Source organism: Podarcis raffonei, chromosome 1 (genome assembly GCF_027172205.1).
Source record: "Podarcis raffonei isolate rPodRaf1 chromosome 1, rPodRaf1.pri, whole genome shotgun sequence".
In the NCBI taxonomy this organism is placed as follows: Eukaryota; Metazoa; Chordata; class Lepidosauria; order Squamata; family Lacertidae; genus Podarcis; species Podarcis raffonei.
This window is the reverse complement of record NC_070602.1, coordinates 42392282-42401034: the sequence shown is the minus strand read 5'-3', so window position 1 is coordinate 42401034 and position 8753 is coordinate 42392282.

Here is an 8753-nt window from a genome sequence, read left to right as displayed (position 1 = left end):
TAATGCTTGAACTATATCCATCCCAACAGTAAAACAATCCTGAGGGGCAAGAAGCATGGTTCACCAGCTGTTTGGATCAATGGTTTGAAAGCTGGCAAAGAGCAGCTTGTTCTTATCTCAAGGTTGGGGTAACACAGGCAGCCTCTGTCAAGGCCTACAGCCTCAGGTCAAATATTAGGAATGGAAGGGACTGATGCATCAGCAAGTTTAACCAACTCTTCTTAAGAAGGCCATCTGATATCCAGGCAACCCTGGCATAAGCCTCTCCTAACTTACTGAAAATCTTTAAGTGAAATTTCAAAACAATCCCTAAGCAGATTCGGCTGCTGCTGCTGCTGCTATAGTTGGGAACTTCCTCCTAAGCTTAGATTCATCGCTCAGAATCCCTCTCTGAAGTCTGCTTCAAGAGTAAACCAGCAAATCTTGTCCACTTACCCTTTTTCTATCCTGTTAAAGAATGGCCTTATGGAAAAACACATCACATTTGGTCTCTCTGAGACCAGTGTCTTTTACTATTCTCTCCCCCCCCCCATAAACAGCACCTTCAACCACTGCATCCTGACACTCAGTAAGTTGACAAATTCTCACAGGTCTTGCTCTTTCACCGTCCCACAGAAATGAATGGCTCCCCCCAATTACGGTATATAGAATATCAACTGCGAAGAACGTAAGAGTCAAAACCTGCCCAACCCCTGCAACACTGAGGTAACTCGTGCCGAGAGTGGGATGCAGGTACTTTCACTCCTACCTCACCTTTGCAGCTCCTTTACCTTTTCTGATCACAACTGAGGCAACTGGGGATATTGTTGACATGGTGCAAAACCTGATTCCCACCTCGGATGCTCCTATGTTTTAATGTTTCTGAGATAAACCTGTCAGATACAAGATGAATCTATGCAGCAGTTAAGACCTTCCTAGAACATTTGTTTCCTATTCCTTTCTGCCACTATAGTTATTATTTAACTTTTGTAAAAATTACATATGCAAAAAAAATTAATCAGACTGCAGTGCTATCATTTTGTAAGCCAGGCTCACTTAGGTCATGGAGGGTCCTGCAAAGTCAGCACCGCAAAACTGCATGTTATAAGGAACCCTCCAGTTAAGGGCACAGCCGGCATTCTGATTAACAGCTTCTTCTTCAAAGGGCCCTACGGTGCACACGCAGAATTGGACTGTCTTGGAAATTGCTGCCCTCTGTAGCGAAACACTGTGGGAGATCCTCTGAAATGGTGCTGTGCTGTGCTGACTGCATGTAAAACCTACACTTTCTCGGCTCCTGTGCCACTAAAATTGGCAAGTTTTCCAATTGATTTCACAATTCGGTCTTTATTATATGCTTACCAGCATAATGGAAAGAAGGCCTTGCGGGGGGAGGTTATGCTGTTTCTCTCTGCAGCGCTTTGCTTTTCCTCCATCAGAGTGAATAGGAGGAACATGAGGAAGCTGCTCAGTATTGTGTCCACTGAGTGGCAGCTGCTCTCTGGGGTTTCAAACAGGAATCTTGCTCAGCCCTGTCTGGAGGTGCCAGAGACAGAACCTGGGACCTTTACCAAGTCTTATGATCAACCACTGGGCTATGGTCCCTTTCACCTTAACAGTGGGTCATCCACTTATACGAGAGAAAGCAAAAAAGTGTACTCCAAGATACTTAGTGTGATGTGTTATAGAGATGCGGGTGGCGCTGTGGTCTAAACCACTGAGCTTCTTGGGCTTGTCGATCGGTGGTTTGAATCCGCGTGATGGGGTGAGCTCCCGTTGCTGCATCCCAGCTCCTAGCAGTTTGAAAGCACACAAGTACAAGCAGATAAATAGGTACCGCTGTGGCAGGAAGGTAAATGGCATTTCCGTGTGCTCTGGCTTCCGTTCCGGTGTTCCATTGCACCAGAAGCAGCTTAGTCATGCTGGCCACATGACCCGGAAAGCTGTCTGTGGACAAACACCGGCTCCCTTGGCCTGAAAGTGAGATAAGCGCTGCAACCCCAGAGTCATCTTTGACTAGACTTAACTGTCCAGGGGTCCTTTACCTATACCTGTGATGTGTTAAAACTGCTTCTTGCTCCTGGTGATCTATTTTAAGAGATTGGGGACTAGAGAGATCCATAATAGGCTCCTTTGGCCAGCAGTACAGCAGATTGTAGGCCGTTTACTCTGCCCCACGGAATTTAACAGAAACTATTGAAACATAAACTTGCTGTACCTATGGAGACCCACCCTTGGCTCCATTTCTTGGTCATATAATATCTGTAATATATAATCTCAATTAACATACGCATTGAGATTATAGATAGATAAGTCATATTATGCTGATTTTAAATAACTATAATGTTTGTGTGCGCGCGCACGCAGGAAGGAAGTGTTACCTTTTAATTCCTGAAATCAGGAAAAATGATTACCAATGAGATCTAAAAATAACCTTATAATTAAGTAGTTTTTTTTTCTAAATACACCCACAAATAAGAAGAATTCTCACCTAATCTACTAAAATTTGGCTTTTGAAAACATATTGCAATACTTTTTGAAAAAATGCAGGGGAAAAGGAATTATGGAACAACCACCAAGAACACCAGAACACCTCTTGCTGTTTAACTAGGATGGATAGTAGGAATTCTTCAGACAATCTTAAGATCAAAACAAACAGGGAGAAAGCAGTCTTTTCTTCAGTGTGTTGCACTGAACTGAACTGAACTGAACTGAACTGAACTGTATAGATAGAAAATAGTAACTTGAGTTATGCCCAGAAGCATAATGCAAAGCTGGAGCAACAGTGTTTCTGCAACTTGGTAATGGCAACCTAGTCAGATGGGCGGGGTATAAATAATAAAATTATTATTATTATTATTCATTAAGAGCAGGGTGTGGGCTGCCATGATCTGTATTAATTTAAGTGCTTGCTTCATACTGTGCACCACACTCTTTATTGAGATATCAGATATTGTATTAATTGTAATAAGGATAATACAGCACTGTAGAGCTTTATAAGGAATGAGAGGACTCTACCCTCAGGGAGCTTAGAATCTAGACAGACACAACCAAGCAAGGGGAAGGATATGAAGTTGGGGGATGAACAAAGGAAGAATATGCAATTATTTCAGCCACATTTACTTAGGTTACAATCCTATATCCACTTACCTGGCGGTAAGCCCCACTGAATTTGATGAGGGTTACTTCTTCTGAGTAGGCATGCATAAGATTGTGCTGTTAGTTTACAGTCTCTAGGTAGGAAGGACCTGCAATAAAATATTATTGTGTTCTGTATGACAACACAAATTTACCCATTGCAATTCACATCTTAAATATATATATTAAAAAACCACTCTTTTGGCTCCTTTCCTGGTCTTGCACTCTGTCTCCCAAATCTCTTCCCTCAGGAACTGATGTCCCTTGAATTAATCCCTCCAAACATCCCAGCTGTCTGCATTTGCTGCTATTCTGATTCTTGTGAGAATTCACAGCAGCTTAGAGCAGCTTATTTTACTTCACATTATAGAAGTTTATAAAATTATGTGTGTCAAGTTTATAAAATTATGCGTGAAGGTTTTCTCCCTCTCTCAGAATACTAGAACTCATGGGAGCGGAATGTTGGAAGATTCAAGACAGACAGGAATGGTTAACTACGGAATTCACTCTTATAGGAAGCAGTGATGGCCACCAACTTTAATAACTTTGGCTACCAGCCATGATGAAGGCTGTGCTCTGCCTCCTTGGCCAGAGATCGTATGATTCTGAGTACCAGCTGCTGGAAACTGCAGGAGGGAAGAGGGCTCAGGTTCTGCTTGCAGGCTTCCTACAGGTATCTGCTTGGCCACTGTGAGATCAGGAAGCTGGACTAGATAATAATAATATTATAATAATAATTTATTATTTGCACCCCGCCCATCTGGCTGGGTTTCCCCAGCCACTCTGGGTGGCTTCCAACAAAAATTAAAAATACATCAAAATGTCACACATTAAAAACTTCCCTTCAGATGTTTTCTAAATGTCAGGTAGTTGTTTATCTCTTTGACATCTGATGGGAGGGCGTTCCACAGGGTGAGCGCCACTACTGAGAAGGCCCTCTGCCTGGTTCCCTGTAGCTTTGCTTCTCGCAGTGAGGGAACCGCCAGAAGGCCCTCAGCGCTGGACCTCAGTGTCCAGGCAGAATGATGGGGTGGAGACACTCCTTCAGGTATACTGGGCTACTAGCCTGATCCAGTAGGCTCTTAGGATGTTCTTTAAAGGTTTTTGTGGGCTACGATGAAATGATCGCTACCCCTGAAATGATCTTTACTCCATGAAAGCTTATGCCATGATAAACTGTTTAGACTACAGCATTTTCATTTTCAAGACTCAAGCACAATTTATCAGCATAACTGCAAATCTTGTGCTATCACAGCATCCTACCCATGGGAAGAAAGGTAAATTCTGCTCTATGCCAATCCCCCTCCATCCCCTTAAAAGGCATATGGCCAAACCACTCTCTTCTGGGCCAAGTACACTGCATGAGGCAGACTGGATCTCCTCCATCATGCCCTGTCAATAGTCAATCCAGTGTTACACATCCTACGCATAAGATATGATGTATCCTACAGTGAGTTGGAGGGGAAATTGGGAGATACTCTATAGATACGGCATACCTGTTTGTTTCAGATCCTTAACTACATCATAGTTAAGGATCAGTGCAAGCATACAGATGCAATTCACTGACCAATGAAGAGAAGTAGAATTGTTATTTTTGAAAAATAGCCAGCCGCTGATGGTTGACTGGAATTAGAAATGGCTTAGCTACTTGTTTTCTCCTATCTACACTATCCAATTTAAACTATTTCCCACACCAGTTAATGGGTGACCAGCAGGGAAGGGTTTCTAATAACCTGTCAGCATCGGGTGATAACCACAGTGTATGAAAGGCAATGGATGGTTGCCAAAGAGGGAAAAGATCCTAATAGTTGTCTGAGCCCTGTAAGCATTTTTCTAATGAAATAGTTAATTCTTTTTAACACTGAATAAAATTCAAGGGTGAGTCTTTTCACAAATGCATGATTAATGACATATCTCTCTGTTTGAATATGGCTATAGAAAATAATGTCCCCAAATATATTTGAAGTCTACATTGCAATTTGACAGAGAACATACAATATACAACCTTTATTGTGTTCAACCTCAAAACTGATGAAACACAGGGCCTCATTAATTTCTTTTGTAAACACATGCCAACTTGAAGGTTTAAAAACAGAGAGCCTAACATCTGGGAGTTAGTTCTATTGGAATCTTAAGCAAATGTGCTTATAATCAACACGTAAATTATCTGTTTGGTTGTCATTATATGACTGATGGATGGATGAATCCAAAACTTCAAAGTGTGTATTACTTTGAGAACATTTAATGAAGTCTCTCTCTCAGCTAATAATGATTTATTGTTTAGAAAATATATATAATATAAAATCAAAAGAGAACACATATTTGTCTCACCCAAATCCAGCATTCTCAATATTTATCCAGTATCTGAACATACAGATTAAAATGGCTGGCAATTATTTGAGACAGCAAAGGACATCAATGCTAGCACATAACTGTGGGTGTTTCAAAATAGAACTAGCAGCAGCCAGGAGAACTTTTCACCATCTTTATCTGAATTACTGAAAGACTTTATATATACTGTATACCAGATACCGAGTACCTTACAATAATTCAGATGGAGAGGTTGAAATATGTTTGCTAATAGTTTAAAATCAAGATTGCCGCTTTCGAGCAGGGTTATATGTTGCCTCATACAAATGAACAGGCAGAAATTCATCAGGTACAACTTTTCCCAGAGTGGAGGTGTAGTGATATAAAACTTTCAGCTGATTTTCTCCCTTTACACCATTCAAAGGACAATAATTTTAGCAAGTAAAAATGGTAGCCCTACTCAAAACATTCTGCTGACACAGTGGCCTAGTAGGGATAGTTTATTGTTAGTAGCCCATCATTGCTCTCAAGACAGCACTGGCTTTCTACAACTGTCTTATCACAACTCAAGATATTGCTTTTTAATTATTATTATTTTAAAATAATAGAGCCCTATGTTTCCCCAAGGGACAATTCACCATTAAAATTCAGCTACAAGTCCACCGTTTAAAATTCCCATTTAGTGAGTTAACTGAATACACCTGCTCATCAATGTTTTTAGTCTTACTTGCTGAAAGACACATTGCTCAGCTTGCTTCCCCTTCATCAATCTCATTTCAGTTTTCATCCACAGTGCCAGCAAAGAGACCTTGTCTGACAGATGTAGATCAAAGGAGCAAATCTGCAAAATAAAACCAAGGGGGCGGAAAGCAACGGAGTAGTTAAGGGAAACCTGCCACAATCAACTATATTCTTATAGGGTGATTTTAAATAATACATAGCACACCTCCTCTAATCATATAAAAGCAGCAAAAGCTGGCTCCATGAAGGTATGTAAGACAAGCCCTCTCACTCTCACGTTTTGAAGCTGTGTGTTCCTGGGAATAAACATATTGCTACACGTTTCTTCCCCCCCCCCTCCCCCCGGAAGGGACAGCTAGTCTGTCCTCCTGGGCGAAAGCTGCAAGAAGAGTTTCCACAGTGAGAAAGGCCATTCTTCATACAAAAGTGAACAGAAGTTCTAAGGGGCTACTTTGGAAGCAGTCTGCCTTCCACAGAAATCTCTTAGCTAGCCCACCTTGCCTTCAGCAAAGGCTAGTACCAGACACTGACTTCCAGTCTGTTTCAAGGCCCAATACGATGTGCTGGTCCTGGTCCTGTCCCTTCTTAACTTTATTTCCCGGTTTCTAAATACATATAATGAACAATCCCCACATACCACCACAGCATGGCGGTTTTGGGCCATTCCAGTACTTCGAAATCTTCATCCTCCCCACCTGAGGTGCAGTGGCTGGTTAAGGGGAACAGGGCCTTTTTAGTGTTGGTGCCACAGCTTTGAAATGTTTCCCGAAAGTCTCAGTTGGCACCACTCAGATTTCATTCCGCCGCTGAGCAACACACTTTCGCCTTTTCCCAGCTTTGGTTGCTTTTATAGCGTTCCCATTTTTATGTTGTTTTGATGCCTCTGTTTTTATGCTATATTAAACATTTTTATTGTAAGCTACCCTGGCAATGCAAGGGGACGCTGGGTTTTGCTGGAGCCGGGTTTCTCTCAGAACCTCCTGAAGCAATACATGTCTCTGGGCATATGCAGAGTGCTTTTCTCCATTAGTCAGTAACTTAAATCTAAACAGCCAACGATCCCAGGTCCGAAACCCGGGAGCAAGACGATTCAAGCCGGCAGGATGTGGCTTCCCTAAGCCACCTCCACCGCCGGCACTTTCTCTTTCGGAGCGTCAGCCTCAGCTAACTAAGGAAAGAGCTTCGAGAACAATCGAGAAACTTCGCCCAGGAAGCGGCTCGAGGCTTTCAGCCAAAACGCTCGGCAAGCGGCAAACAGATAAAGGCTCGTCAGGAGCCGCCGCGCGTTGCCGGCCCTCCAAGCGCCGGAGAGTTGCAAAGGTTTAGGGATAGCCGAGCAAAGGCGGCTCTGGTCTGCGGCAGCCGGAGAGCGAGCGAGCTAGCTTCTCGCGGCGGAGCGAAGGAAACGGCCCTGCCGAGCCCATTGCAGGCTGGAGGAGCGGGGCGGGGGCAGATGCCGCTGCCCGCGTCTTCCCTTTCCCAGCCAGCCATTCAAGCCGGCCCGCTTGTTGTGCAAACGGCAGCCGCGCGACCACCCACTCGCGGCGGCGGCGGCGGCGGCTGCTTCTCCCAGGCAGGCGTCGCCCCCGCTTCGGTAGCAGCTCTTTTCCTGGCTGGCCGGAGACCGGCGGCGCCCTCGAAAAGTCTCCGCCTCGTGGCCTAGAGCGCAGGAAGACGCGCAGGAGCCTCAGCCCAGGCCCGAGAAGAGGTGGCGGCGTTTCCAAAAGTACCAGCGAAGTTGTTCAGCTGTATTTTTAGGAAGGCCCCAACACTTTTATAAAACTACCGAAATGGTTGAGCTTGGGGAAACCTCATTTTTGGCGCTTTTTCCATCACGTTGTTGCCACTTAACCGGGTTTTCATGACATTCGGCCAATTCAGTAAAAAAAACCAACCCCAAACACCGTTTTTAAATTTATTATTATTATTATTAAATTTATAAACTTGGGCGTCTCAGGGCAGTTGGCCCCAAAACCAGGACATGTCAGGAATTTGAAGGCAACCCTGTTTAGGGAAGTTGTTAATGTTTGATCCTGTTTTTAATATTCTGTTGGGAGCCGCCCAGAGTGGCTGGGGAAACCCAGCCAGGTGGGCGGGGTAGAAGTAATAAATTATTATAAATTATTATTATTTTCCTGGTGTATGGAAAGTCTAAGTTTCTCTGTCTCCCTCTCTGCCTGCTTCTCCACCTTTCTGCAGGCCGACCCTCTGCTTCGAACCCACCCAGGGTCCTGGGGCAGGAAAGGGGCGTTGAGGCGAAGGGAAAATGTAGGGCTGCAGTTCAGAGGGGGGAGGGAGCGGGCGGCGCAGGAGCGAAGTGTGAGCTTGGCGGGTTTCAGGCTCTTAAGGTTAACTCAAAGGAAGACAGAAGCAGGGCTTGCTCTCTTTCTCTTGAGTAACCCTGTTTCAAGTGCAATGGGTCAGCTGCAGAGCGCGGGAAGTGGACGCCTGCCCCTTGAGCATGTGCAGAGCGTGTTTTCACTGGCTGCATTTAGGACAGGGGTCAAGGCGTTCATATGGCTTTTTGCACCACCCATGTGGGGTCTCTACAAACGAGACTCTTTCCCCATAGTTTTAGTAGGATC